The sequence below is a fragment of the Bombus fervidus genome, chromosome 3, assembly GCF_041682495.2.
Source record: "Bombus fervidus isolate BK054 chromosome 3, iyBomFerv1, whole genome shotgun sequence".
Lineage (NCBI taxonomy): Eukaryota > Metazoa > Arthropoda > Insecta > Hymenoptera > Apidae > Bombus > Bombus fervidus.
The window spans coordinates 17,423,236-17,446,608 of record NC_091519.1 but is presented as its reverse complement, the minus strand read 5'-3'; the positions used below and the strand labels follow the sequence as shown (position 1 = coordinate 17,446,608).

Below are 23,373 nucleotides of genomic sequence, written 5' to 3'. Positions count from 1 at the left end.
TTAATTCCCTACAGCGGGAAGCTTCTTTATAAAAAGGGAGAAAATTACAGACGGGAAAGAAGATCGGTTCTTATACTGAAGCGGAGAAGATCCGGGATGTACTCAATGACAAATATCTGTCTGAAAGTAGCGCGGAGCTCTCGACGCGGAGTAAGAAAGGTAAATTGAACCGTAACAAGCGAAGTAACGTAGCTAAGCTTCCTTGGGAACGAGTGTTCCCTCTTTAGTGCAGCCTCTGGCGTTTCAAATTCATCCATCTTTCATCGTAGCTTCTCCAATAAAGATCACCCGGAAACGCATTCGCGGAAGAGGGTACGCTTCTTTCCGACAAGACCTTCGTCTTCAACGGATCACCGATTCGCCGTTTCATAAAAATGTTCCCCGGAAAACGGAGACGGACAAAGTGTCTGGGTCTTCGTCTGGTAAATCGTATCCCCAAATGGAATTCTCTGTCGGCAGGAAAAGAATGTATCAAATTGCGCGAAGGCGCCACTTCTTATCGGCTCGTTGCTCCCCGCGAATCTTTTTAGCGCATCATCTATCCATCCGGGGAATTACCGGCGTGAAATAGTTTCTCATTGAAAGAAGATAAAGCTGTGAACGCGGCCGAGATAAAAATATAGGGAAACAGAGGTGATCCATCTTAGTCCAGCACGCAGTGTACCTCGCGTTCTTTTTCGCGCATTCTCTTTGAACCTCTAAACTATTCCGTCCAAGTACCTTCTGCTGTGTCGGCTTATGGCTATGGAAATTAGTTCTCGTCCTCCCTCTTAGTCCTTCCCTTTATCAGTCTGTCCACATACGAATTCCTATTCGTAGGTTTTTCTTTGTATGGTCGTATGATTGGAAGAGACTCTAGGCAGGTGATCTATCGGTTTCTGTTTTTCGAATCGTTGTTCTGTGATACTTCGATCGGTACGTTTGTCACGGTGTATGTAAATAGGTGGGAGAATTCCTTTTCAGATGTTTCGCCGTGGTCTGGTCTATCATAGTTTACCGATGCAATCTTTTCCCTTTCTTCCGCTTGCAGCAGAGGAATCGAGACGAAGAAAAGGTTTTTGTGAATTGTTCCGTAAAGTTAAAGTGCATCATCAGCGATGTAGCAGTCGTGGAAGTTTCCATAATTTGCCAAGCGAATAGTTCTATATCTGGACTAGCCGTACACGCGCTAATCGACCGTCGAATACCGTGGAAATTCACCGAGAATTAAAGTAAAATCCGTTTAAATTCTCCACGCTATCGACTCTAAGCCACGTTATCAAAAGCCTCGAAAGGGACGGGGTGGCCCGTTAACTCTTCGCGACGCAGGATTACTTATTCCAGCGTGAAATTGAACCACGATTTCGTGGCTAGCCTATGAATCTAGCTGGCGATAAAAATTTTATGGAACGACCGACCTGTGCCGATAGACATCGATGCGAGTCTTACGAATATTTTCCGATATTCCAGGGAATAATCAAGTAGCGAAAAAGAGACGTGTTCGTGGTTTTTAAGGATATGATATATACACACGATCTGTCTGGAAAATAAGGAAATTTATATTAATTATATCTTTCTAGACGGTGTGAATGATGAACGTGTTAATTTTATTGCCTTTTTGAGGTTTGAACCAGAATATCGTAAATGCTGTTCAAACAGCTGTTACAAAACGACTGCAGAAACATATTTCCAGAAATATAGTTGTCTTTTCACTATCGATAGTTCTTAGCTACTTCGAAAAAAAAAATGAAGGACCAATGATCTTTCATCGATGAATACTTTGGCAATTCTACTGCTCTTTGGACAAGCCGGATACGCGCAAGGAAATCCTGCGTTTGAAGAAATTAAATTGCAACTTTAACTATGAAAAATTGAGAGTATTAAATGTCGAATGAGGTTTAACGTAAACTTTTCGCGCAGGAGCTTCGAGTCGCGCGAGACGCATGTAAATTTGAAATCGCGTTTCGTATGAATTTTTCACGCATCGCGTCTCGGAAAGGCCAGCGAATTTCCTCGTTATTTGCGAATTAACTTGGTAACCTCTGTCCGATGAGCCGAAAGGATATTATCAGGGGGAGGTTCGTTAAAGCGATTTAAGCACAAAAGCGAGTGATAAATAAAACGAGGCCGCGCACGTGGAAAATTCCGGATTACGGCGCGTTATAATGAAACTGGTAAGCAACAATGGCGTCGGCCGTGCTTTTCCAACGATTACGTTGACCGGTGAAACGCGTTATCATTATCGATATCGCGATTCAGCGAAAAGCAATCTCGTGTCGATTGCAGGTGCGCGCGTCAAACGGAAGAGAGAATGTAACAATAAATAAATTGTCGCTGATAAAATCGTTGTTCGGTTCTCGCCGCTACTCGCTGAATAGTTTGCTATTTTAATCTTTTCGCTCTAAAATCGAAGCCAATTTCGTTTATCGTGAGGAGAGGAGTAGCGTGTCCAAACGTAAACCCCGATACGAAAGAATCACGACAACTACCGGATATTAAAGCGATACAAATGTGGCGGCGCACTTAATGTCATCCAATTTTCGCGGGAACGACACGTCCATCGAAGAATCGCTTGGAATTACGCGAAACTGCGAAATGAAGAGATTGCGTCGATTGGACTCGCGTTTTTAACAGTATTCGCGATTTTATTTATTCGTATAGAGTAGCATTTTTATTTACATTTTCGATGGTAACGTTTTTATCGTGTCCTTTTCTTCCTTTAATTCTGTTTGAACGAACAAGTTCTTTTTTAACCTGGGAACATGACACGACGTACGCGGATAGGAAAGGTCACGTAAAAAATTGCAAAGCAGGCGGCAATTTCGTTCTACGCGCATTAACTTCTCTGATTACCACTGCTTTGTAGAGAATTTATGGCGGTAGTATTTTCTTTTTCTTTTTTTTTTTTTTTTACGTATCCATATTTCGAGAGTCGATGATTACGTCGTTACACGCGTTGATGGTTACACCGTCTTTATCGTAATAATTCGCGATTCCTCGAGCAACACCAGAAATACGCTCCAATATTGTCCGTGCCGCCCTTCATTTACGACGTAGCATTAAAAGGGACACTAAGAGAGCTGAGAAATATTCCTCGCTAAAACATTAACCGTACGATGAAACCTTTTACACGCTCGCTGGCCGCGCAATTACTAAATTATTCTGCCGCTTTCTTTCTCCGTTGTTTCATTGTACTCGTGGCTCATTATCTTCTTATACGTGCGATAAACGCGCGCGTCGAGATTACACGGAAGGAAGAACCTGTACCCCAGGTCTGCCTGTGGCCAGGATCGAACTGAATTTTTCATTTCCTTCCATCTCTGTTTGTAATTAGAGATTCCCTCGTCTTTTCGCCATTATCGTTCGCTTTAATTCTTTCAAATCGTCTTTCGAGTCGTTTCCTTTCTTCCAGAATGTGTAACATTACGTAAAGAATTTGAATTACTTTCTTATTGCGGCAAACTCTTGAATTTGTAATCTTGCAAATTTAGGTATTAGAGAGAGAGAGAGAGAGAGAGAGAGAGAGAGAAGGTCCTTCGCCGTTTAAATCTGTAAAAAAATGGGACGTAAGACGCTCTCAATCTCCGAAATAATCTCTTTACAATCGTAAGAAGACGCCTATCTATCCAGCGCTGAATTAAAATTCTGCGAACGTTAGCTGAAAAGTAATCGGACAAAAAATGGCACCTTTTCGAGAAGAAATACTTCACGGTATCGATCATGGCGAAAAGTAGACCATCTCCTTTCATGCATCTCGCATTAAGACTACCAAAAAGTAAAACTAAGAAACTTCAAAGATAGAGCTGCGGCGACTCGAGAGATCTGCAGTTTCACCCTCTTGCGGAATCTTGCGCAGGAATTTCAATTAGTCCCTTTCGAAATTCAGCGTTACCTCGATAGTTCTTCAGGAAGGATGAACCCCCGTGACCTCGGCGGTAATCCGGAAACTAGGCCGAAGGCGCAACCATTGACGAGCCCGTTTAACCCCTTTTTGCGCGCAATTCTCTCTTGCACCTACTCTCCCTGTTCGCGGCCACCGATTGGCCACTCGTCTCTCGCGCGGAATAAATCACCAACGATGAATATTAATATAGTCGTCAGTGGATCCGCGAATGATAACGTGAATTTACCAAGTAGGACGAAAAGAGGAACACAACTTCGATGGATGTCTCGTAATCTTATACGGAATAATGGAGAGAAAAAGCAGCGACCTATTTTTTCAAATACAGCTTCGATTCTTATTTAAGATGATAATAGAGTCTATACCGTATAGAAAGTTTCCCTCTCGTTACGCGCGTTTCTTAAAATGCAACGTTGCCCCGAGAAGATTTTTCGTGCAACGATGAAGCATAAATAAAATATGTATGTTTTAGGTGTTCTCGTTTCTGTGAATCACCCTGTATACTCGAATTCAAGATGCTCTGCCCCCGAAACGGTATTTTGTTAGCGTTCGTATTAAACGCAGAACGTACAGGAAATTGCAATTTGTTTGAGATTTTAGCGGTGTATTATTATTAAAAAAGTTGCGCGGCTCGGTATTCATAAGTGGTGGGTTATTCGAAAATGGCCGCGTGGAAATTTTGTTCGAGAGATCTAGCGCGGGCAATTATGACGCGAAATGACTCAACAAGTGCTCCGGGGATTTTCCCTCTTCAGGAAATAATTCTCGCTCGTTCCTATAATTTCTGCGGTATTATTTAATTACAGAACCGAGCGTAAAATAAAATCGTGATATTTTTCCCCATAGAATATGAAAAAATATGTATGTGCAGAATAGACGGAAGTTTTATAAAATTGTTATAGAAGCGTAAATTCTCTTTATGTCTTACTGTACATCTTCGCTTTGGAGAAATAAAGTTGTTAAAGGAACCACTCCGCTGCAATTTATGTTACTTTAATTCGGGTAAAGCATTTTTTAATCGGATTAAGAAAAATGGGGGAATAAGTTGGCGCGCGGTGAACTCGGCCTGGTCGGCTCGGTCAGACGCGCAAAATGGGAATTTACGTTTCTCCAGAAGTGTTTTACCATTTTTATAGCCCCTCGAGAAGCACCTGGGCCAATTTAACGAATGCCGAGGAAGATTGAATAACAAATCTGGAGCTTCACGCGCTCGTTCGTCGTAAAGCAAATCGTTCGCGTACCTCGTGATCTGAAACAGAAAACAGCGTCCTCGTGTTATTCACGTGACCATTGAGCGCTATTAATCGTCATTAAGAGCTAATAATCTGGCAACGATCGTACTTAGATTCGGATATTTCTCGTGTCATTTTTAAAACGATAATTTCGTATAAAGGAGGAAAATACTATTCATCGGAGGAAAATACCCTGGAAAAAATCCCGACGTACCCCACGTAAAAAGAAAACAGTGTTGATAGTGCAGAGTCGAGAAGTGTTGTAGGACGAAGTGTTGTTAATTGCAAGTTGTGAGTTGAATTGTGAATCATCCATTTAAGTTGTACAAGTTGTGTCACATCACTGTATTTAATTCGCGTTAATTAACCATTATTTCCTGTTTTATAACAAATAACTTCCTTAGAGAGAGAGAGAAAGAGAGTGCGATATCAAACACTAGAGAGAAGGTGTATGATTTTATCTACTCTCTCTCTTTCTCTCTTCATATATATATATATATAAAATCTGTGTGCAGACGTAGGCGTAGTAATACAATAGCGTTAAAATTCATAGGATACATTTGTAATTATCGGTGGGATATATATGTTCTATGAAACAGAAACACAATTATAATTTTGACACAATTGACGCATCGTTATTCGTTGGACGCGTGTCATCATCAATATTCATTATCCTCGACGCGAGCAACGTTTCAACGCATTACAAAATCGAAAATAACGTAATCAATCAACTTTATCCTCTATCTGTCTACGTCAGTTATCTTCTTTCCTTCGGGGACAAACTTTTCTTTCCTTCGTACTACCTCTTATCGCGCTATTGTTGCTCACGATCGACCAAATGTTACTTTATAACGTTCTGTCGTCGTCTAACGTCGAAATTAACTTTCCAATGTCCATGTACGATATTTCGATAAAAATTTAAAAACGAATTTGATATTTTACAAAATTTGTATCCGCGACTCGAAGCTATCGAGCAAATCGATCAATTCTCACGTACAGAAGTCGAGACGGCTATATTTCGTTCATTTGAAACGCACGTTTCTAAGAGAAGTAACAAGCTGATTCGCGAGCCTCGATTTCGAATGCATCCCCGGCTGTCTTTCCTCGTTACTCTGAGATCCGTCTGATTCTGATTCGAGTAATTACGCGCTGCTCCGTTTCCCGTTCTTCCACAAATGGAATTTTAGCCTCGATCGACTAATGTTGCACGCTCAGCGTATCTCGAATCGACACTGCAGACAAATCGAGATATACGCCGTTGCGAATATTCGCGGTTCCCTCGTATTTCCTAGATGAATGCGTCGCTTTCAACGCGTTCCTCGACCTTTCTTTACAAATCCCTACGAAAAGCATTCGTCCTACTTTTCCTTACTCCACCGTATATTATTTCTATCTTCTTGTTTCGGATATTACGTTACTGATTTTTCTTCCAAACGTAGCAGAAAATAAATTTAGAATTACTTACACAATTGAGGACGATATTCTTGATGTTTCAAATACTCGAAATCTTAATTTATGGTTTTCTCTTGAAATAATCACCGCTTCTAAGAAAACTTTACATCTGTTCTTTTTAGTCTTCTCAAGCACCGAAGCCATTGTCACACACTCAAGAAAACCATCCGCTTAGTAACCAGATAGACCGAACACCCTGCATGTCGCATCTGTTGAAACAATAGACTAACGAGACCCCCTCCAAAGGGACTAAGTCCTCGGTGGAGGGACCTTCCCAAACCAACGAAAAGACAGTCAGTAGTAGTATTTCGAACCTATCTGTTGTAACCGTCACTCTGTTGGATGCCTCCAATAAATTTAATCTTTGCGTATCAAGTTTTATTTCCTTCACCCTATTCGTGAAAGAATCGTTCGTTCGTGCCGCGACGCGAGGACATCACCGGCGATTTGTTAATTTCGCGATCTTTTGTGTCTCCGACGTGACACCATCGACAGCGTATAGACAATAGACTGGGACGAAGGCAGACCAAAGACGGTATACAGGCGACGACGGCTTCGGGGCTTTCATTCATAGGGTAACCCTGCTAGAGTGCGGATCGGGATCAGCTCGAATTATATTTCTACTTGTACTTACACTTCCGTATTAAAATATATTTTCTACTTTACAATTTATCCACGCGTTCCTCCGTTCATACATCTAATAAGCTTAACATTTTCAATCCGTCAATTATACAAAGCCAATATCGTCGCACGAACAGCAACAACGAGACTGAATAAAAAAACTTGAAATTTCTTGGACGAATCAAACGAATTGTCATAGGTTTTTCCACCATCCTTAGATATAATTTCCCGCGAGGGTCGAAATCGTTTTGGCCAAGCATCTGCGAGGATGCAGAACCAACAGTAGAGAAATTTAGTAGATCATCCGACGTCTAGATTTTTCTCGGGGGAAAAATAGAAATTCGTCTTGCGACGAGCGGCGAATCGTAAAGAGCGCAAAACAGTGGCAGGATACAGCTTGGAATGGAGTTATGAGAGATTGCTGCTTCGTACGAAATAAATTAGGCTGACAAAGGGCACGATTACGGTCCTCCTGAAAAGGAGAAGCTGCTCGAAGCTCTTTGCCGAACTTTTTAAACTTTCGTCGTTACGTTTCTCGATCGCACTTTCATTTGCGAAAGGTCTCGCGTTAAATTCTCGTTGCGCTTCGTAAAGCGAACAAGAATCAGACTTTCTGTTGCTTCTACTTTGACACGAGCCGATGTGCGTGAATAATTGTATCTCACGAACGTAACACGCGTTACGGGAAACGTTTTGAACTCGTCGTGTCTTGTTATAATATGAAACTTCGCGATGTCTTATATATTAGGTTGTCCGAAAAGTTTCTTTCGTTTTACGAGGAAATAATAGACGCGCAACGTTTTTCGTTTTATATTATTTCCTCGAATTACGTACGATCCATTTTGTTCCGTTGAGATAAACACCGCGACATTTCACAGACTTGGTTTCACGTTTGTACGAAGGTACACTATTGTAAAAAACACGTTAGCGAAAGAAAGACACTTTCCGGACAATCTAATAACACACGCAATATATAGATTAAAAGTTTTTTATAATAAACGCTGAAATATTTTCGCGGCCAACTGTATATTTCTAAATTACTCTTCGGAAACACCGAGTATATAACGCGTCTTCGGCCATCGAGCGAGAAGAAAAATTTTCCTTCCTTTGTGATCGTGCTATGAGTTTCGCCGACTAAGATCACGCGGGTTCTTTTGTGTTAAGACGGAACAGACGCTTTTCTTCCTGGTCTCTGATCCACGGCAATTTTCCTAGCGTATATTGCCGCATAAAGTTGCCGATTTAATTACTTCTCAGTCTAGAAAAGGATTTGCATGCGAGCAGGTATCATTAACGTTGCCTCGCCTTATACTATAAGAGTGACTTTCCTAAAAGCTATTTGCGCTCGACTGTGCATGGTGTACACGGTTATAGCGATTCAGAATATTTCGTACAGACCGTGCGTTGCTGAAAAGCGCGCGATAACGCCCATGCTACGTGCATACACGAATAAAATACACGCGATGATGCCGTCCCGAGCGAAATTTTGGCAGACCACGCTATTTTCCTCGATCTTTCGTTTCTTCGAATTCCAGCTAACGAACGTAGGAAGATCGTTTCGGTACGATAACGTGCCGTAAGGAACACGTACACGGTTTTCACGCGCGTTTACTATCACATTCGCGTCCTCGATAAATGCTGTATATCGACACGTTTCGAGATTTGCCGAGCGTGCTTCGAATTCGCTGGCACAGTTTCTAAACTAAGCTGAGTGCAGCTAAAGTTAGATCTATCTCGATCGAGTACTATGGAAGGATGAGCGACATTAACGTTGGTAATATCAGAGTGGCAATGATGGATTCGTAATTTTTTTGGAGAAATTTCAGAAATTACATTTTTCTAAAACGCATCGTTCCAAGTTGACGAGTGATTTTTCATTCCTTCGAGACAAGTTCTATACTTCGAGTACGACGATCAAATTTCGTTGCACGGGCAAAATTTATTCGTTTCATTGATCCTGGGCAAAACTTTCTAGCAAAATAAACTCTTGTGACTTACGTTTCAAAACGAATTCTCTCGATGTGGTGCGATTGTAATCTATTAACATCGTAAAGACGCAATCCCTGCATCGTAGGAATCCCGATAAAGGATTTATGATACAAGCTTTCGATGGATTTGTACAAAAGGCTCCCTTTCGACGATAATTAGAGCACGAAAGCTTCAAAAGCTCCGCAGCTCGTGCTTCTGTCGCGTCGTCGCACGCGAATAATAACGGCATTCAATGATGCGATCTGCACCACACGTTTAAAGTAGAATGTACCTCGTCGGCGGCGAAAGCGACAAGCTTCGCGTCTGTCGTCTTATTTCACTGACACGTGCTCGGGGGAAATCGTGTTCAGCGTCGCTATGATTCGAGAACAAGGGATTGCGGTCTCTCGTATCATTGTCTCCGAACGTTTCATCTGCCTGTTGGTGCAAGCTGTCGACGAGACCAACAGAAACACAGACGTCTAAGACGGTGTTCTTTCACGATGAAAGTTTTAACGAGTCGCGATTACTTTCGTTTCACGGTGACATAACTTTTACTTTATTTATCCTGAAAACGTGTTACATTTTTCATTTATTCCGAGCGAGCATTTTTTAAATTCAGCACGACGTCGATCGATTCCACGTTACCAAAATCGTCTTCCTATTTAGTTTTCACACGCACCCGTTTGTAATATTACAAATATCGTTTATCGTGATATTAACACATTGTTGACCGACAATTTTAATGAGAATTTATCTCATGTAACCGATTATTTCGTAATTGGATGTGGAAGTAAAACAAACTTTAATAAATAAACATTAATAAATAAAATTTATTATTCAACGTTTAACATTTCTTTTTCGTATGATAAACAGTGTAACAATCACCTACGTGTACACAACAGTTTTAGCAAATATATCTAGTTTAGCCGCGTTTTCCTTTTGAAGAGCATACTCTATGCACTATGCTGACCAACAATTCCACTGTATTGTAGGATCTTTATTTGTTAGTTATTTATTATGAAATGGATTAAACAGGTGTTGGTTAAACAGGAAACGATAGTTGTTTAACGCGAACTAACGTACTATAATTAAGACAACTAAATAGTTAACTTGCAACTCTCGTCACCACGACTCCAACGCTCTCTCACGCGGACCACGCTCTCTCGACAACGCGATTCGCACTCTCTGACTTCTCAACTAACACTGACTGTTAATTCGTCTTTCTCTCTTAGCATCCCTTTGTCTTTTCTCTTAGCTCCACCACGCACGTGTCCAGCACCCTCCAGTGGCCAAGGTCGCGCAGGCTTTTTCCGCCTAACTATTCGATTGAAGGACCGACGATACATCGATAGGCCTGTCGGCATTTAGGCTTTCTCGCGACATTGTTTATGGTTCGCCCGATATCTCTTAGGTCTCTCGTCGACGATACCTCAGTATGATTTCCAACAGCGCACTGAGAAAACGACGCTGATTGCGAATGTGATTCGAAGAACAACCAAGTGATTGCGAAAAAAAACGCATCACGAGTTTACGTTAAACGTGGCCGGTCGGCAACGTTTGGCCACGAAGACAAGAGTTAACTCGTGTTAACGATACGTTAAAACACCAAAGATTTGGGCTTTAACAACTTCTTTCAGCTTTCAATTACATTCTACTAGAATAGATGTTTCTCTTCGGTCATAAGGCGCCATTCTGTTCTACATTGTCCAAAGGGAATTTTTAGTAAATTTGATAGTATTATGTCATGATGGGAGAAATAAGTTACATTATTGATTACATCGGAGAGAAAGGGATCTCCGTATAAAAAGACAAGGTGAGGTACAAGCACGTTATAACTTAACGCAGATTAATGCATAGATGACCGTTAACTGGTTGATTACAAGATATATCGACGCTAAGTGTAGCAGTTGCACGTAACATAGTGGCCACTCGATCAATCGATTACCGATAATTGGTCGGCGGAGTACTATCTCGAATATGATTTCGGATCTCCGTAATATATTTGATGAAGCGAACTTCTTGGTGAACCTTAACGTTCGGTTTTTGTCGCGAGATTGCGAGTTATTAGCCGAGATGCAGTTTCACGAAGGATGTCGATGATATATTTGGGAAAGAAGAGGTGCCGAAGTGATTCGTATATTTTTTCTGTGGTGAAAATTTATCGCGACGGAAAATACAGTTGCGACTTAATTAATTATGAAATTAATTGAACGATACTTTCGCGAGTTAAAAATCCGTAACTAATTCATAGAAATTTTCAAAGCGTTGATTTCCATCCTCGTGCATTTTTAATTTAACTGATGTGCGTCGTGCACGAGAAAATTCGTGTTTTATGAGCCAATTGCAAAAGATATTACGTGAAATTAAAAAGCTGGTATTGGTTTCGAGATAAAGGAAGGAACTAGGACAATCGCGACTTTAAAATATCGATTACTAGTTATTATCCTCGGAGATCTTATTTCGAGATTGCTCTCGAACGAAACAGCCAACAGTATAGGAATTGCTTTCAATTCCTTGAGATACAAAAAATATTCGAAGACTCGAGATAAAAGCTTGGAATATTATACTAAATACCTTCTATTTAGTAAAACCGGAAGAAGAATGCGCATTGAAGTCCGATATCAAAGAAATCGTGGAATGTAGCGAAGAGAAAATGGTATTCCACGTGTTCGTTCGCATCGATCGAATTTGTGTCTTTATCCATGAAACGGACTTAATATTCTGTCTGCTAATCCTTAAAAAATTGCTTGGAAAATGGAGAACGTAGCTGACGGTTCCCTTTATCAGCGCCAAGCAGCGATGTATGCGGCTGTTGCGAGACGTTTTTAAGAATAAAAGATCTCGTCTACGCGGGATCTCGATGCGCCGTTTATATCGGCCGAAAATTGAAACGCTGGTAAATTTCGAACGATATTAATATGCGTCCTCGGTGGTGTTTTTACGTCCTTGTCTGCCTTGTCGAGCTGAAGCTTACAGATTACACCGAGTCAGCGTGTTTCAACATTTGCATCGTAAAACGCTCTGCGTTGTCCGGATATTAATGGATCTGCAACGAGCTGATACCGATATGCTCCTGGGCTGCTTTATATTCTCTTTCTCTCTCTCTCTCTCTATCTATCTCTTCTTCCCTCTGTGCATAGGAAACTAGATATTTAATTTTAACACGAGTAACGCAATCGCTGCGACCAGTTACACATGTAAATACATTTGCATTGGAAAAATTAAGGATAATAATATTATAAATTTTCTCTCGGATTTAATCCGATCTGGAACGAACATTGATTTTGGAAGATCATATTGCGTTTTGGTTGTGAAACCACCACCAACATCGATCACATTATTTTAACTTTTTAACTGTCTTATAGGCGTGTACACGTTCTTCGCGTTGTAGGACCATTTCCAATTGTTACGATCGTTCGCGTAAAGCGTGTCAGCGAGAGGCGTAAATTCTCGCTACGATTCTGATAATCGACGCCGCGAATTAGTTCAAACGAGTTTAACAGTGAATTAACAGGGTTAAAATAAAACTTGTATATTTAACAATATTTAAAATTATATAATGAACACGTCACAAATTATTTAACGATGATACAATTGGTTTGTTAGAGTAATTCGACCCGACTTTATGATATCTCTCGATGTATTCCTTGGACTAAACGATCTGCATTTTATTCGTCTGAATGAATCTGAAAATCCTCAAATGATACTGATTGCTCTTCGATTTTTTCTTTGTACTGATTTTTTTACTGTAGTACCACGAACGACGGTTAGGAACACGACCTATGGTAAGCCTCGTGGCGTAACACCGATGAAAGGAAAAGAATTCGAAGATCGTTACTTGTAATCGTTTTCTCCGTTTTTCATCATTCGAACGAAGCGCAAGGATTTGCCTGCTTCGTTTGCCGTATCCTGGACAAACGTTCGTGCTATCGGAAGTCGGTGATAAAACGGTAGGGAACAGTAAAGCTGTCTGGTAGGGGATACGAGGAGTACATCTCCTGTACTGGTTTGCGAGAGCGCGTCACGTCCGAGACGTAACGGGATTCGGAAACACGTCCGTTGCATTACGAGTCTCGTGATGGGATCACGAACCAATAATGAGAACAACGGGCGTTGCTTTGGGATCCACGTGGTCTGGATCTGGCCACATTAACTAACAACGTATTTCCCTGGGGAGACGGGAGTCCGGTCGCGCCAGTCGTGTCGGCTCCAGGGAAATATGGAATTGAATTGTTAATGCAGAGCAACGCTTGTGTCCGGTGTTATTGGAAAGTGATAACGTTCGAGAGCGACCGCGGTGGACGCGCGTTCATCGTCGTCTTTTCGTCTCCGACTGTCTCCCTCTCGATGACTTCTCCAAAGTAACAAGCCCGGGACCCTTGTTCGGCAACCGTTCCGGAGGAATCTCGTTACCGATAACGACGAGGATGGTGTGCCTTCTTCGAATCACGATGGAGGTTGTTCCGTGGCAAGAGAGGGATTTTTCTTTCTTATCGGGAAAAAAAATGATTGGTTTGTGATTATTGAGAGGATAGATTGGGAAAGCAATGGCCTGTAGCGGGCTGAATTCGTAGTTACAGCGAGTTTTCAAGTATCGAAAGAAAAATTCAGAAGATAGTAAAGACGATCTAATTGGAACGCGAGTTTTCGCTTGCATTTCGATCAAATTGAAGGTGCTGCTGCTTCTGACGCGATCTCTTTTATTTGAAGTTTGCAAGTTTAGAGAATAGATCGAGGGTGGGGGGAAGAGAGAGAAAGAGAAAGAGAGAGAGAGAGAGAGCAGTGATGTGAACTAATTGTAATTTGAATTCGTATTCACAGAAAGTATTTTAGACAGTGGATTGGTTATTGGAAGATAATAGAGATAATCTAATTGGAACGCGAGTTTTCGTTTACACTTTAATTAAATTCAGTATGACTGTTTTATTTTTATGGATTTTCTGGCTTTTCGATTTGAATTCCTTCTCTTTCCTTTTTTTCATTACCAATATCGCGGAAATTGCGCTGTTTTATCCTTCTTTTATCTGCTCTTTTATTTCTTCGAATATCGTCGCATATTTCCTTTTTCAATTTCAGAGTTTTCTTGTAATTGTATTTTTTATACACATTAAAGTCCACTTCGAACCATAAATTCTACTACAAACTATAAATTCTGAAGAACTCACTTCCATATAATTACAAAATAACACCCCATTCCCAGGACGGTATAATCCTCTTAGCCGAAACTCTGCAATCTCAAACACCAGAGAGATGGTAATCTTTATTGCATGGATACGAAGATCCTAAGAGAACTAACACGACAAGTACGTTTTTGTTGATTTTCTGATTTTAATGTCGTTTCGAAGTAAGGAGATGTTTAAAGCGAATTGTCTCCGAATAGAATTACTATAGACTTTGCGGAGAAAGATACGTAACTAAGTTTCGCAACCAGAAGATTACAAAATTTTCGCGGTTAGACAGCCGCGGCTTGACACGCTTCGCGACGCTGACAAAATCGACTATAAGATTAACATTTGTTGAGAATTCTGGATCTTAGTTACCGAAATGAAAGCAAAGGAACGCTAAGGTTACACTTAGAATTCGTATTAAAATAGTTTCAGATTTATTTAATAAACGATTTCCAGGATCTTCGTCGATATACGTTTGCACGCGTCTCGGCTCTCTCCTTGTCTCACCACCCTCCGTACCACGCTACCAACGAAACAGTTACGCTCGTATTCATATACGCGTGTCACTACTACGCGACTAATCTAGTCTAGTACGCAAAATTGTACGTATCTTAATAACATTAACCGAAACATTCACCAAAAGTACGGTCATCGAGATACGACGAAAAGCTACCTGAACAAAGAAGCAAAGTTCCTTTCGCGATTCGCCGACGAATCGATAGGATAGCAAGCAACAACCATCGTACGGAATTTCAACGTAGAATCCCACGAATTATAATCCGGATCAGGCCTCCAGTTCCCATCGAGATTGGATGCTAATGTATTTGCAGCTCTTATTAGGAGGCACGCTGGCTTTGCACCGGTACGATTCAATTAGTGCGAGTTTACTATCGCGCGGCAGATCGCGTCGCGACGCTTGAGACTAGAAAGAGACGGTGGCTGGGCACGCCTACGGTTACGGGAACGGGACGGATGGATTTCCAAGGATATGTTTACGCGAATGTACATACTACGGTTTCCGTTAATTAGCTTCGTGACTCGACGTCTTTCCCTCGGGATACATGCTACAGCATCCAACATTTTGTGCCCGAAATATCGTTACAATCGCGAATACCATGGTCCCCACGTCGTTTTTCTCATCCCTAATTTACCTTTTATCAGGATCCTTTGTCCATTCCCTCGCCACCACTGAAAGCAAGTAACTTAGATAGTAGGAGGATATTTTATTCTTTGTATCGTGTCGTGGTTTCATAGACACGTAAATGGAACTTGCAACTGTGAGAGAACGTGGGAAATACGAGTGTGTGTGTGTGTGATCACTGCTGGTTTAAGAGCCTTTTATACAGTAGAATTAATATGGTCGACGGAATTACACAAACTATAAATTACTAGCAGTAATGAATTTTTTTCCACGGTAAAAAACCATTTTTCCTACAAGTTTTGCGTTGCCTTTGGATTACACGCGAGGATAGTCGCGATCAATTATTCGAAAAGTATCGATCAGTCCCTGTTTCTTAATTATCGATTAATTAACGATCATTTATGTGGAGATTTTTCGATCATGAAACGATTCTTCTTTCGTAGATTGCCACGTGTTCTCAAATAGTGCTCTTTGCGACGCTTCTTAACATTTGTAATCTTCCATAACTCTTTACGATTCTTTTCAACCCTTCGTAACACGTTGCCATAACCAAGAAAAGCTTTACAAACTTGGACGATAATTCTCTGAAAATCTGCCCTCGTTTCTTCCATTCCATCTGTTCTCCTCCATTTTTTCCCAACTTTTTCATCCACGGCATCCCTACAGATAACAAATCCTATCCAATTACCGATCGATCAATTCGTGCTTTCAACAAGCTCGATTTTCCCTACTCTTTGGCTAGTAGGCAGCTATAGGAGAGCTTCAAAGAGCATCGATTAATCGCAGCTGACCATCAGAGGCCGTTACGCTCTCCCATAATCCGCGGTGCATTGTGTTTCCACGTTATCGCGAATTCGATCGCGCCATCACTCCAGACCTCTTCTGTCGCCATAGTTTTATAAATGCGTCGCTTTTCGCCGGTTTGTTAATTCACATGGCAGTTTCGTCGCGTTCTTCGATGCGTGACTTTTCCAACGATCACGGTCCTCCGGTGTTTCACCCCTGTACTAGCCTCGATCGCGGAATTTAATCACGATCTCGATGGTCAAAATCACTGTTCCACGCGAGACGTGCTCAGCGTGCGAAGCCTCGTGTTTTCCAACGCGATTATTCCGAGTGAATTGAATGGTATCGGTAACGTTTCTCGATGGTAATCGACCGTGTCGTTTCGCGGATGCCACAGAAAGCGGAAGTTGGTTCGCATCACGTCGTTAAAAGAAAATTATTTACCCTATGAATGGTGTTATTTTTTTTTTTTCAAACGTTTCGAATTATTCGTACTGAATTTCGTTATTCGTCGATAAAATCTGAAAATATGTATAAAAATTGCCAGATATTTCCTGCGATACGCGACAAGAAAAGAATATACGATAAGAAATCGCCAGGATATCGCGAGGAATTTCATCGGATCGTTACAAGCCGATATATCGAGAAACAATTATCCGTTAATTACAGAGGAAATTGTTTTACGCGTTCCTTGGCGAAAGAAAGATTGGCATGTGTTTTTCAGACAGAGACTCGCTTGGGGATAACGCGATTACCAGATCACCTGTTTCTCTTTTCTACCTAATTGAAATAAACTTACGCTTGAAATTGCGAATCGACGCGAGACGACGCGACAAAATTGTACATTTCCATTTAATTCGAATGCTCGTTTACGTTCGATTAATCTTCTTCCGAGTTGAGCCAGTTAATTTCTAAGAAATGACTTGATCATCCGCTAGAAGCGCTGATCCACGGTTCAGTTAACACCTTTCGGATTTGGGTTTACAGTTGCTTTAGAAAATTGAGAGATTCGGGAAATTTGACGATGTTAATTAATTAAAATTGTTAGATATTAATTGTAATCGAATTTCAACGAAGCTTTACACTTGTTCATCCGCGTGTACGCAATTTCATATATAACTATGTAACGAAAGATGATTCTAACGATTTATATGACGAGATTCATAAATGAAATTTCAATTGACAAAGCTGCATGGTAAATTACGTAACATTACATATTATAATGTTGGAAATTTGTTATATAAAACGATACGGACGTTGAAATCTCCAACGACGATAAAAGAAACTCTTCCGAAAGAGAAGAAAATAACTGAAAGTTGTGCAAAAGTATCGAATGAAAAGAGTTCCGTACGATAAATGAACTAGAAAACAATATATCGTTCTTTGTACGCGGATCCCGTCCAACTAGTAATCCCGAAACAACGAAAGAAACTCTTCTAATCCGACCCAAGCAACGTGTCGTTCCCTTCGAGGGATCTGCATCGGCGAACAAATCCGGATGACACGGTAATAGCAAACTCGATCCCCGCGGATACGTCTTTTCGTTGGCTTGGTTAGGAAAGAGAAAAGCGAAAAGGGAAAAGTGGAAGTCTGGTGGATTCGGTGCGGATTCCAGTCATCTCCTAATCCAACCAAGAATCTCTAATTTGGTCGGGTGCCTCTGGCAAGTGGCTGACCAGGCGCTGCCCGAGGAGAACAGGCGTTGAATCTTCAAACCATTTTTCCGTTTCGTACGACGCTTTTAGTTTCCTCTCTATTCCCTTGATGCGCTTCCTTTCCTACAATCAGGATTATTTTCGACGGTGTAGAGGCGTACGTGTGACGATTTCAAGACGAAAACATAGTACGATTGTCGAGTTTCGTATTTCGAGGAGTCTGCACTCTGCTCGCGCCGCTAATACGATGAGAACGTTAACGAAGAACCGGTGGTTGTTCTTCGTTTCGTTTTGTCTTCTATGTTGCCTTACGTTGTCAATGGTAATAACGAGGGGAATAAAAAGATTGATAAGTCGAAAGGCACGTATCATACGCTATTCTCTATTGAGTTATTCGTTTAAAAAATACATTGTAACCGTAGAAGAGTGTAAGAGTCCCAGGGCGTTCTCAACAAAGATATCTTCTGCATTCGTTTCGACTCATACTTTCGAGGGAAGATTCTTTGTTGAAGATAATGTTCTACGTAGTAGGTATCTCTGTGTTCTTTATGGTCCTCGAAATAACGAAGCTGGCTGCAATTTATCACTCCTTATCGGGATGATACTTATGCAAAGTACGGGGTCGGGGAAGATTTAAGAAAAAGGAACTGTGCGTAAGGCCGTGGAGATAGTCGGGAAGAAACAGCGCTTTAGAACGTTTTCTCGAACTGTGCGTAGAAATAGTTGGTAAGAAGCGGTGCTTTTTCGCTTCTTTCTCTGTTCTAGAATAATGGGTTTCCAGAGTTTCTTGAAATAGTAGAGATTCGAGGAACTTGGACAAGTGATATACATCTTCGCCTATTTTTCGCCGAATGGTTAAACGTGGCTTGAAAAGAGGACAACTTGTTATCGTAGATTTTTTCGATTTCTCGTAAAAAAAAGTTCTAAATAATTTTACGCTAGCTACGTTATCGTTACTATCAATTGCAGCGAGATCAATGAAATTAACGAGACATGCCGCTCTCTACGTAATTATAAAAAATTCTTGTCGTTAGTACCGTTTCGTTAGGTTAACAGGTTTCGTTAGGCTATAAATCGAGGATAAAAAACGGTGGACGATGGTGATCTATGGAATCGAGTGGTCGGTCGAGGCCGAATCGAGGGCGGGACACGAATTCCTCTGTGGTCCTTGACGAACAAAGAATTATCGACACTCGTTCCTCCGTCGGTGACGATCGATGTGCGGGCTGACGTGTGTCAGACTCGAAAGAAAGATGGTCGTTGTCTATCGATTTTTTTTCCCCTCGCTATGGAAACGACCGGCAGCCGAGTTTGGAATCAAAGCGTTCGCGCCTCCTACGATGAATGGAGTAATCGATTTAGAGAGCTGTTCGACCTATTTTCCACTCCAAACGAACTGGAACGACATTCTGTAAATCGAGACGCGCTAAACTGAACTGAGACGTCAAAGCCTGTAAATCAATTGTTTCTCTTGGTATTCATCGTACGAGTCGTACATGGACGAGGAAGAATACAATACGAAATTTATTATAGTTTGATCTAATTAACTGCTACATAAACGCGACGATAAATGCGCCAGTGGGCAAATAATTTTTGTAGCCACTGTGTATTACGCGGATCTTTTTACAGTTAAAGTGTTTTTCCCGAGACTAATAAACAGGTAAACAAATAAAACGAATAAACGAGCGAGCGGCGAACGAGCGAACCAGCAAACGAAAACACAAACAAACAAGCGAATAAATAAATTTTCGAAAGCGAATCTAAAAAGAAAAAAAAAGAAATGAACAAAAATAGAGTAAAAAGTCAGATTCCTTAACTCGAAACCGACACGTACTGTCCCAAATAACGTGAGAAAGATGGTCAATATTCTACTCAGTCGGATTTCTTCGGAATCGTCGCGATGGTCGACTCTCGCGATAGCCAATAATTCAGCACCTTTGAGATTCCATTCTCCACACGGACAGATCCTTTTTCCAGCTTCTCGAGGCGAACCGAACGCCAATAATCCTTTCGTTTCGGGACATCGCGATTGCGTTTACGAAAGCAGCGTTGCACCTGGAACACGAAAGCTGCGGTGTCGATTTCCGGACCGACGGGAATAAAATACCGTCTTGCGCGGGACAACGATCGCGTCTCGCTTCCGACTCACGGCAAATCCGAATGGAATATGCAAACGCTTGGCAAATGGACGGAAAGAAAGAGCATCGGGTGGGGAGAGATTCTCGCGAACAATGGAATTTTTCTTCGCTGCTGATGGAACAGACTGAACGGATTCCGTCGGATTTTAAGATCGTAGCGTGCGATGGGATGCTTTGTCGCGGCGTAGATTTCCATCTCTCGCTGCTCCACCAAGACTCGCGATGCGTTTTCAACAGAGTTTTCTGTATCATTCGGTTCTCGTTTAAGAGAATACGATCGGATCGCTGTGACTTTGAATAGGTTTTCGGCTCACTGAAATTTTATCCATGAAAACGTGGTTGAAATTCGCGAGAAGGATCGTTCTTTATTTTTGATCGTTTAACCTGCTAATGTCTCGTGGCAAAATAGATCACGAAGCGTTTAAGTATATTACCGTACATCGTTTACGAAGAACGCGTTAAATAAAAAATATCTGGTGACTACTCTTGCCGCTAGAATCTGCATTCTCCCTCTTCTTGTTCGGAGCAAGTAAATACACGACACGAAAACAACCACCTGATTTTCCGATCTGGCAACACGAGCTTCTTGTTTCGATGCTTTGCGGAAACATGCAAATTTCGACAGGAAAACGGGTAAGCTTCTGTTCGAGTCGATGTAGCCACGCTATTTTACGCACATGCCCCCGCACAGTTTCTCTTCTCTCTCTCTCTCTCTCTGCCCCGTCTTATTCGTTTCCTTCTCGCCAGCGAAACAAACGATCCAATAAAACCGCGACTGCAACCCTCTCCGCCTCTCAGGATTTTCACTCGCGATTCTGGACAGATAGTCGCTATTATTCCATCACCGTCGACGAACCGTTTTCCACGCGATATCCTTATTGATGGCGACTTTTATATTCCGTTTTCCATCCGTGCTACCTTCGCTCTATTCATCCTTGCCGCCAGTGAACGATAGCGTGTTTGTTCATGAATTTTCCGCGCTCTTACAGCTCTGCGAGGAATATTCAGTTTCAGTTTCTTCTCTTTCACGCTATTCGCGCGATATAATATCGACTATGGTTCTTCGAAACAGAGATTTATGGATTATAGTAAATTGTATAGAAATATCGAAGGTGGAAATTTAAATTCGTGTACTACGTTTATAGCGAGAGGTAATATCTTATAGGGATGTTGAAACGCACACACGTTTTCTCATTGTCTCCTCGTTGTAAACTCTTTCGAATTCCGCCTATCGGAATTCTTCAACGACTCCGTCGATCCTTCGACTCTTCGCTTTCTTAAAATCCTTTCTTGTTCGCAAACTGATAATTCAACGCAAAAATTCTCTGTAACAAAGCAATTACAGAGACTCAGGTCTCTAAATTTTCGCTCTAATTTTCACACTTTTCTCGCGGTATGTCGTTAAGAGAAGAGCAGAGTGATCTCTTCGATCGATGAACGAAGCGCAAAAAGAAAGCAACAACAACCGCTGAGATACAATCAATTTCCCGTCCATCGAAATCCCGTTCGCTTTCCAGCAGAGTAACTCCACCGATGTGAAGAAGAATCGAGTGACAACAACGTGAGAATAATTCCAATATCCCAGAAGCTACCCGAGTTTCTCGAGTTCGAGTCTCGCGTCTAACGATTCCACCGGTAGATTCAGTTCCTTCCACTCGTCTCGGTTCAAAAATCTGCTGGTACACAGGACGAAAGATGTGAAACAAGCTCGTGAACGGAGAACCTATTGACTTCCACCAAACGTTCCCCCCTGTCTTCTCTCTTCTTTTCCTTATTTTTCCCTCTTTGCTTCGGCTTCATGAAATTTACGTATGCGGCGGTGCTTCTGGCGGAAACAGGGCAGGTCTAGCGGAAAACTGAAACTCCGGGGAACGGGAAGGTTAATCTTATTTCGAGCCAAGGAGATGCTGTTCGAGCACGACCTTTAAGGACATTCTCCACCGTGCTTGATACGAGCGTGACGCGGAACGTTCGATTTACGCCCTCAACCATACGCTTTCGAGATCGAGGACAGCCTATACAGTTGCTCGCGAAAATGAAAACCTTTTACGAATATACTGTGCTTGTTATACGAAGTTTGTTATTTGAAGTTTCGCTGGCACTGTAACGAGACACGACCATCGTGATTATATTGGGAAAATTTGAAACCGATGCGAAAATCTACAGCACAAAATATATATATATACACACAACGTGTATAATACGTTATACGGGTTCGTAAAATATTTCTACAAGCACTTCCAACACTTTTGTAAGCCATTGTATGCGTTATACATTTATTAAGGATATTTAGCGTTAACAAACACACAGTTTCATTTATCCGTTAAATAATCGGCTCTGCGAACTGTGTGGCAATCTACCGCAGCCTATGATCCTCGTCACCGTATCGCGAAATCTTATTCTGAATAAAAGATGATAAGCTCGATAGCGGTTGCTTGATAAGCCCTCGCGAGCTGACCTCGAGAACCCTCGTCGCCTTGAATTTATTCATACGCGTCCTCTTCTCGCACTCCGTGCTCGCCTCGAATGCGACGATACATCCGAAAGATCAGCGTGCAACGTAGCCGATATCGTGTGGCAAAGGGAAAGGAGCGTGACAAGTCCCTCGACCATCGTCGGTGATTAATATCGCGCAAAGTTCGACGGGATATACGGAACGACGACGAGGATCCGCCAAGTTGGCCAACTTTTTTCGAGCGTTATAGATCATCGTGGTTAGCTGTGGATCGTGTGCTCCCAGGATAAGAACGAACGTGATAAGTACACAGTGATTAAATGGAAGAAAAGATTCGAACAAATATTTGGGACAAACGTCTGGGAAAAATTGTTTGAGATCGTACTTCTGAATATTAAACAGGCTCTTCTCCTACGAGCAGGAGAGAGGAAAGATCCGAATGCCGGGATTTCTGATGGAAATACACAGGAAGCTATGAAATTTTCATGGGAGAAAGTCGGACTGACTCGTATCGTCGTCATCCGCTCGTGTCTGATAATGCAGTGACTCGTGCTACTTGATTTCCTGAAAAATCTCGTATCTCTGTCTCCTTCGTTTCTGCGAGAAAATCGTCGAAACAGTCGAAAAGCAAGTAGTAATTCTATAATCGTGACGCACCTTGATCGGTGTCTGACCATACAGCGACACGTAGTATCGATTTCCTTTACGAACTTCGTGCGTCTGGACTTTTCATCTCTGCGAGCAGATTGTCAAAGCCCTCGTAATCCAAGTATTAATCTAGTCTGTATCTTTGTCTCGTTTATTTGTAGGAGAAAATGTGCCACGATTATTCTCTTGAATTAGATATTAAATATATAGTCCGGATGTAATATAG

At 41.6% G+C, this 23,373-nt stretch overlaps 1 protein-coding gene across 2 annotated transcripts in view; it reads right to left on the bottom strand.

Moving 5' to 3' along the window:
- The window catches only part of Tpst (tyrosylprotein sulfotransferase), a 182,500-nt gene that overhangs the window by 58,923 nt on the left and 100,204 nt on the right, over positions 1-23,373 (bottom strand). The window contains exon 3 of one of the 2 annotated variants that reach the window (XM_071999803.1): positions 5,006-5,129. The exons of the other annotated variant lie outside the window; for it this stretch is intronic. The gene's annotated coding sequence lies outside the window, so the exon portion shown is untranslated. The remainder of the gene's footprint in view (positions 1-5,005; positions 5,130-23,373) is intronic. 2 annotated transcript variants of the gene reach the window in all.